Source organism: Saccopteryx bilineata, chromosome 7 (genome assembly GCF_036850765.1).
Source record: "Saccopteryx bilineata isolate mSacBil1 chromosome 7, mSacBil1_pri_phased_curated, whole genome shotgun sequence".
NCBI classification, from domain to species: Eukaryota; Metazoa; Chordata; class Mammalia; order Chiroptera; family Emballonuridae; genus Saccopteryx; species Saccopteryx bilineata.
In genome coordinates this window covers 8,753,401-8,762,258 of record NC_089496.1, presented here as the reverse complement: position 1 = coordinate 8,762,258, position 8,858 = coordinate 8,753,401, and positions in this window count along the sequence as shown.

The following is an 8,858-nucleotide window of genomic DNA, read 5'->3' as shown; positions in this document are numbered from 1 at the left end:
TGTGTTCCCTAAGTGTGGTCTGTCTGCAGGCCTGCCACCCCCTCCGCTGTTGCTGCAAAGGGCATTTGGGTATGGGCGTTGCTGGTGCCTGCCCACTGGGTCTGTTGCTGTGGTTTCCATCTCTCCTTCACAGGAGTGGCTGTGATCATGTGCTTGGGTGTACAAGCCTCAGTGGCCTTGTCCTTTGCCCCACCATTTGGGTGGCGTTATGCTCGGCCCTGGGGCAGGGGTGAGCATTTTTGCTCAGCTGCAGTCTCCGCCTGATTCCAGACTTTCGCCCTGCCACTGCAGGAGGATCCTGCTTATGGGATGGCTGTAAGCCTTGGCTCCACAGGCTGGGCGGGACTCCCCCTGTTCTTGGGCTTTTGGCTCCACTGCCACGGGAGGAGCCAGCTCCCAACGCAGGCCACAAGCTTCAGTTCAGTGGGTGGGGCAAGGCTGTACTCCTGTGCCCTTGCTCAAGGGCGGGTCTCCGCCTCTTCTGGGGCTCCTGCCCTTCCCCTGCAGGCTGGATTGCAGGCAGCCTGCAGCTGGGCTTGACCACCTTTGCCCGTCCTCTCCTCCCCAGCTGGGCAAGACTGAACTCACACCTGGGCCTCAGTGGTGGCCAGCCAGCTTCCACCCTTGCCGACAGAAAAGTGCTTCTACATCCCGCCATGCCTGCCCTCGGGAAAGCCCTCAGCCATGTGGGGTGCAGGCGCTGCAGCTCAGACCATAACACTCACTACTGTAGTCCCAAAAGCTCCCTCCTTCTAAGCGACTCTGCTCTGAGTGCCATAGGAGAACTTGTTTGGTTGGTGTCTTGCTTCCCTTTGCTGGTATTGCTGTTTCCAGGGGAAATATTCACTTCAGATTTGGGGAGTGACTCATTTCAAGGGTTAGGGTGGCTGTCTCTCAAAATGTTTTTCCCTGTGCCTCCTAGATTACACTCTCTTCCTGCTACTCCGGTCCTCTTCTCTCTCCCTGTCCCCTGGAGCCCCGGGTGAGTGGTTGTGAGAGTGATTTTCTGCACGGTCCCTTTAAGAAGAATCCTGGGTCTGAGAAATCAGTCTCTTTCTCACAAATAGTATCCTGTCTTGTTTCCAGATAAATACTGTCCATATGCCTCTTCTAGGCTCTGGAGCTGCAGTCTGGGGCTTTGTTCTTGGCGCTCAGGATCCTCCCCTCTCTGCTAAACTCACTTCCCACCACGTGAGTCTCTCCCAGCTGCCGATCGCTCCGGGAAGCTGGGCAACCCTCTCTGTGTTTCTGCTTTTCCTACCAGTCTCTGTGTGGCTTCTTCAGTGTTCCTTGGTTGAAGAATCCTCTTAGTTTAGTCCACTGTTGGTTTTTGCATATGATGGTTCTTAAAATTAGTTTGTAATCCACTTTGGTTCTGGGAGGTGGAAGTTGGTACGTCCACCTACTCCATTGCCATCTTGTCTTCTCTCTACTCCTGACTTTTTAGCAAAATACTTCTATGCAAAATATTATTATATAATTGTGATTTTAAATAAAAGAAAAGAATAATTCCATGACTAGGTATAGCACAGAGAAAAATAAAGGTTGCTAAGACTAATTCAGGCAAAGTAAGAAGTGGAGTAAGAGATATTTAGAAGAATCATAAGAAACATTTAGTAGGACTGAAGGTAGTATTTCTTACTGTTGGTAAAATCCCCCCTTCTCTTAAAATCAATCAAGGAAGATAACAGATAAAATGGGATAAATGGTGATAGACGAAGACTTGACTTGGAGGGTGAACACTCAATATGGTATTGTAGAGTTGGGCACCTGAAACCTATATAATTATGTTAACCAGTGTCAGTCCAATAAATTCAACTAAACTATGGCCAGAATGGGAATTAGGTACTTCTTTAGACAAGGTGGGAAGACAAAGCCTTTTTGAGGAGCTCGTATTTGAGCTGAAATAGAAATGATAAGCAGGAGGTAAACCACATAAAGAAATAGGAGAAGAGCAGTAGAGAAAAAGGAAGCATCCCCAGAACAGAAATAAGCCAATATAGCTAAAGTACAATGGTTCAGGCTGGTTGGTGAGGAAAAAAAGAGGATAGGTAGTCTGTGCTTGAACATGTTGGCCTTGCACACTGTCAGAGTTTTATTTCCTTAGAAAATAGAACCTGAGGCAAGGTTTCATACTAACACTGTATTAGGAGGATTATAATGTTAGGGTAGCAAATGTGTGTGTGTGTGTGTGTGTGTGTGTGTGTATGTAGTGAGTCAACAAAGAAGTAAAAATAAATACATTCAGGACTTTACTCAGCTAACCATAAATTGTGCTCAGTCAGGAAGTCAATGTCTGTAGGGACCATAGAGAATTCATAGCAGTCAATTAGGGTCAATGAAAGAGGGCAACATCTGTCTCTTAGCTCTTTCCACGTTCTGCCTTTCACTGGGCAAAGTTTGCTACATGGGTTTTAATCTCCCTTGTTTTCCCTGCCCTACATAGGAACTTACAAGAGGTACCAGAGACCTTCTGCATATGGTTGGGTGAACACTAGGCAGGTAGCTGCAGTGGCTTTACCACAAGGTATCATGATAAACATCATGAGGAGTCCAAACTCTAATAAGAAGGGGCCAGGTAAATTAGAAGATGATGCTACAGACCAGTGGCTGGAGTATTTCGAAGATTTAGGACTTCTTTTCTAATTTCAGAGTCAAGCCAGTGTTTTAAGCAAGTAAATGATATTGTCTCATTTATGGATTTAAAAAAATCACTGTGAGGTCCTGGCCAGTTGGCACAGTGATAGAGTGTCAGCCTGGCATGCAGGAGTCCCGGGTTCGATACCCGGCCAGGGCACACAGGAGAAGCGCCCATCTACTTCTCCACCCCTCCCCCTCTCTTTCCTCTCTGTCTCTCTCTCCCCCTCCTGCAGCCAAGGCTCCATTGGAGCAAAGCTGGCCCGGGCGCTGAGTATAACTCTATGGCCTCTGCCTCAGGCACTAGAATGACTCCTGCCAAAACAAAACAAAACAAAACAAAACAAAATCACTGTGTTGCATGGAGAAAAAACAGAGCTTCATAGTGGAAGAGAGGGATTTCAAAATGATCAGCATAAAGTTGTTTTAATTTTTTTTAACCTTGTCAACTCCCCTGAAAATTTGAAAATGATAAGAGAACAGAAATTATATATTTTTTTAATATGGAAATCTTTGATGTCCTTTGTGTAAATGATTATGGTGAAGTGCTAGAACAAAAGCATGATTAGACAAGTTGAGAAGAAAATGGAAAGTTATAAAGTGAAGGCACTAAAGTGAGATTAGGCAACTCTTTGGAGAAGTTGTCAGGTAATTTTTGTTTGAGACATTATTTTATTTTTAACAGGATAATTTTAAGATGTATCTATGTACTGGTAATAATCTAATCATGATAAAGAGCTTTATGGAATAGGAGAAAGTGGGTATAATTGTAGGACAGCTTATTAAACTGAGATGATACTGGGTTGGGGAAGAAGTGTGGGGAGGTGTTGGCCTTTGTGAAAAAAGTGCTTCTTCTTTTTTTTTTTTTTTTTTTTTTTTTATTCAATGAGAGGAGGGGAGACAGAGACAGACTCCTATATGTGCCCAGACCAGAGTCCACCTGGCAAGCCCACAAGGGAGTGATGCTCTACCCATCTGGGGCATTGCTCCATTGTTCAGCAACCAAGCTCTTCTTAGTGCCCGAGGCAGAGGCCATGGAGCCCTTCTCAGTGTCCAGGGCCAACTCACTTCAATTGAGCCATGGTTTCAGGAAGGAAAGTAAGAGAGAGAGAGAGAAAAGGAAGAGGGGGAGGGATGGAGAAGCAGATGAGCACTTTTCCTGTATGCCTTGGCTGGGAATCTAACCCAGGACATCCACATGCCAGGCCAACGCTCTACCACTGAGTCAACCGGGCAGGGCCAAGAAGTGCTTCTATGATCACAACATTAAAATCCTAATTACTAGCTATTTTATACCTGTGTGTACTATTAAAATGCCCATCCCATCACTAATCAACTTATAATTACTATGTTAGAAATCTAACAGCTAAGGTTTTAGAATTCAGGTTCATATTCCAAATATAAGGAAAAACTCTGATGTTTGCCACCAAAGAAAAACTAAGGTGTCTTACATTTTAAAATTTTCAACTCTTGCCATCATTTAAAAAATTAATTACTTGGGACACCATACATTCTTTCAAAAGAATGTCACATGAGTATTATATTCTGAATTTTGTTACCAGTGATTTAAAATCAATTTCTTTCCTTTTCCTTTGAAAATATAGTGAAATGAGCATTTGCATATATTTCTGGTAGATCTTTGTGAAAATAAATTCAGTCATTATGGTATCAAAAACAAAAATATGTAAATACTCTTTGAATCCAATATGCTTTTTCTCAGAAACTAATCTATGGTGACATTCTTTGAGATAAAGGAAGACAATGTGTATTGTATAAAACACTAATTGCAGTATTTTTGCAATAACAGATTATAAGTGATGATGCATATGTCTAATAATATTATTTTTTCATATTAAAGATATACAAAGTGAAATATTATACAGCTATTAAAAAAGTAGTTTTCTTATGGCTATGTAAGTATATCAAAATAGTTCATTAGAATTCTAATTAAGAAATGGTAAGAAGTAGGCATATATCATTAAGCAGGCTTAAAATAAATAGAAAAATGTCTTAAAGAAAATTTACAGATGCATAAAGACATATGAAACACACTGTTATAACCTCAGTGCCCTTTGTCATAAAATATTCTATGAGGGGTTCTGAAGGAACTTTCAAATCATGTATGTATATGCCTGCGACATTTGCATTAAAGCCAATAGATTCTTTTAGCTTAAGTACAAAGAAAGGGTCTCAGTGTTAACAACAAAAAAAGTATGGCTTAAAAGTCATACTGCTGTATGTGGATCTTATCAACACATTGAAGAGTTCCAATTTAAGACAGAGAAGCAATAGTGTCTTCTCCACTTACTACTGAGGGTTTCTTTGTTTCTGAGTAGGCTTTATATGAAATCCACTCATGTGGCAGCAGATTTCATATTCTTGCCATTTCTCCACCAAAATCCCCAACTATGGGGTTAAAAGACTTTTCTTAGATTCATGTTGACTATTTTGTACCAGAATTTCTCCTCCACATGAATGTTTTCGATCCTGCCATAAGGGCCTATAAATGCAATTAGAATGCAGTTTTTCATGAATCAAGTAAGCATTCTGCATTGGTTCCCTCTCTCCCTTTTTAAGGAACACTGTATTTTAAAGTTTAACATTTAGCAACCAGGCTAGTTGGGAAACAAATCCCTAAAACAAACAGACAGATAAATGCATGATTTCCTTTTACCAGTTAACTTAGGAAATGGCTCTTGTCTTTACCAGCTTTACTTTTATCCAGGTAATTAGAGAACAATGAATCCATTTGTTTAGTTGCTGACGTAATTGGAGATGGAATCTTTGCAATATCCTAAGGTATCTTTCTTGTTCTTCCCTTGTAAGGGCCCAATTTTTTAAATTGTCTATAAATAAGGAGGCCATAACAATTAGAAGTTTTATCATACACATATAGTTATTTGAATGCTATTATCTTTCCACCATATTTCAATTACTACCATTGCTAGCTCATTCTAAGTTACCACATTAGATAGTCTAAGAATGGCTAGGTTTGCCTTAGCATGATTTTGAGGATGTGGGAAAAAAGAGTAATTGAGACAACAGCTCCACTTTCCTAGAAAATATTGAGATATTAATGTTTACCCATCAATATATCAAGGATGGCTCCTTATAGCTCTTCAAAAGAATAATATATCAAAATTTCCATATAACAATATAAAGTGATGACAAAGTCAAACACTAAGCACTTTAAAGCCATGATATTAAAAATTCCTTTACTGGGTGGAAATAGATTGTGGTTATGTCTTTTTCTCTAGACTGATTCTTCCATGGTTTATGAGGCAATATAGCTGTAAAAACCAAGAAATATAATTGGGCAGCAAGAGGAAAAGGAAAAATTGCCAAATAATCAATACAATTTAGAAAAACATCTGTTTGGAATACTATTAATGGTTGTATAAACATCAGTAAATAAAAATAGAAAAATAAACATGTTTATTTTTAATCAGTCTTACAAGAACCTAATTTTTAGGTTCTTAATTGGCCTCGAACGTAAGTGCAAATATTAGTAGATAAATGTATTGAATATTCTGTTTCAATGTCTCTGGTTATTGCTGATGATCTTTTAAAAATGCAATAATTTAAAATGTATGAGATTTTAAAATTACATAAATTATGAGAATGTACAGCCTCCATAGTGATAACTATTAAAAAAAAGAGTTTTATCAATTACTATCAGCTCTTATCAATCATTATCCTCTTTCAAATAAATATCACCTTTTTTCCTAAAAAAAAAATCCTAAACTCCCAGTTTTAGCTGTGATTACTTAAAATTTGCATATTTGGACTAACTGTATTTCTTTTCTTTTTTTTTTTTTTTCTGAAGCTGGAAACGGGGAGAGACAGACAGACTCCCACATGCGCCCGACCGGGATCCACCCGGCATGCCCACCAGGGGCGACACTCTGCCCACCAGGGGGCGATGCTCTGCCCCTCTGGGGTGTCGCTCTGCCGCGACCAGAGCCACTCTAGCGCCTGGGGCTGAGGCCAAGGAGCCATCCCCAGCGCCCGGGCCATCTTTGCTCCAATGGAGCCTTGGCTGCGGGAGGGGAAGAGAGAGACAGAGAGGAAAGAGGGGGTGGGGGTGGAGAAGCAAATGGGCGCTTCTCCTATGTGCCCTGGCCGGGAATCGAACCCGGGTCCCCCGCACGCCAGGCCGACTCTCTACCGCTGAGCCAACCGGCCAGGGCCCAAACTGTATTTCAGAATAAGATTTATTGAACTAAAACTGATGTTGTTTAGTTAATTAATTAACTAGTCTATTTTTATTAGGTCATAATACTTAATATATTATACTATTTATAACTTTAAGTAGCTAAAAAATTTTAATGCAAGGGTAAGTTCATTATTCTCAAAGTCTCAGATATCTAAGATATCTGAATTATTTTGGTTAAAAATACATTTTTAGCATTTTAAGACAAATGCTTTTTACACTTTCAGATTTTGAGGTCTTGTCTTTTGATTCACTTCTTTTAATCCACAGGGAAGACATTTATTTGAGAATGGGAATTTAAGGTCAACCCAACATTTGGGATTGTTCATAAAAGTACTAAAAAGAAACATACGTTTCAGACTTACGGGTTTGACTCAATGCCAAACTGAAAAGTGGTAGAGCATGGGCGGTGTCTCTCGCCCCTCTCCCAAGTTCCTCTTGCATACCTAGCAGGATCCACACATGACTTCTTTGTTTTCTTTTTGTTTATGTTTTTAATACTTAATTAAATTTTCACTAATAAAAGAAAGCATAACCATTCTGTTAATGACTATTTTTGATTTTACAATTTAACATTTGTAATCAATATTAAATTCAGTTTGTAAGGAGAAAAAGCTCAGAAAAAATATTTGAGTGTGTGTGTTAGTCAGATATACTTGTGTGATGTGTCTCTGTATGTATATGTACCCTTCAAGTTTCTTGAAAATCCTGTGAGAATAGTTATTGAAAATTTTTGTTTTTCTTATTTTTTTATGTCTGATGTTATTTATTATCTCTTCAGGACCTTTAATTTCAAATACTATATAATTATTGTATTATTTAACTTTTTTCTCAGTGAGAAAAAAAGAGAAATGTTTCAAAAGAAATAAAGTATTCAAAGTGAAAGGTTGGAAAACAATTCTCCAAGCAAATAATATCCAAAGAAAAGCAGATGTGGCCATACTCATATCTGACAATGCTGACTGCAAGACAACAAAGGTAGTCAGAGACAAGGGTGGACATTTCATAATGATAAAGGGACATTGTTTCCAAAAGACATAACACTTCTTTTGTTTTCCTTTTTCACCTGACTTATTTTATTTCACTTAGCATGATGCTCTCAAGACCCATCCATGCTGTTGAAAATGGCAATATTATATTTTTTATTTATTTAAAATTTTTTATTAATTTTAATGACATTACACTTCTTAATATATATGCACTGAACCAGGGAGCACCAAAATATATATAAAAAAACCACCCCTCTCAATATAACTTGATCATGTAACTTTTTGGCACCAAGAGAAAATTTTATTTTACCATATTCTTAATACTGTTTTCAAGATAGCATTATTACTCTTTGGGTTGTTATAAAATATTAGAAAAATATTCCTCAAAAATTATAGTATCATATGATAAGAGTAAAGAATAGTCTCTCATTTAAAAACACATTTTTCTTGTTTTAAGTTCTCTTACAAAATAAATTTATTTTCAAATATTATTATCTAGATCAGTTTTTCCCTCCTGAGGCCACACATCCCAAACATAGTTCATTTCTTTCTTTTCTGTATTAGTTTATAGTCCTTCCATCATTTGTCTTTGTGTGCCTTTCAATGTATTTATACAATTTGAAGGTTTGATAGAATATATATTTAAAAAAGAGAGTTGCTTTTTAAATTTTATTTATTTATTTATTTATTTATTTATTTATTTATTTTTGTAACAGAGACAGAGAGTCAGAGAGAGGGAAAGATAGGGACAAACAGACAGGAAGAGAGAGAGATGAGAAACATCAATTCTTTGATGCAGTTCCTTAGTTGTTCATTGATTGATTTCTCATATGTGCCTTGACTGGGGGGCTACAGCAGACTGAGTGACCCCTTGCTCGAGCCAGCGACCTTGGGCTCAAGCTGGTGAGCCCAAGGGGTCTCGAACCTGGGTCCTCCACATCCCAGTCTGACGCTCTATCTACTGCGCCAACGCCTGATCTGGCGAGAGTTGCTTTTTTTAAATGTTAGCATTAATAAAG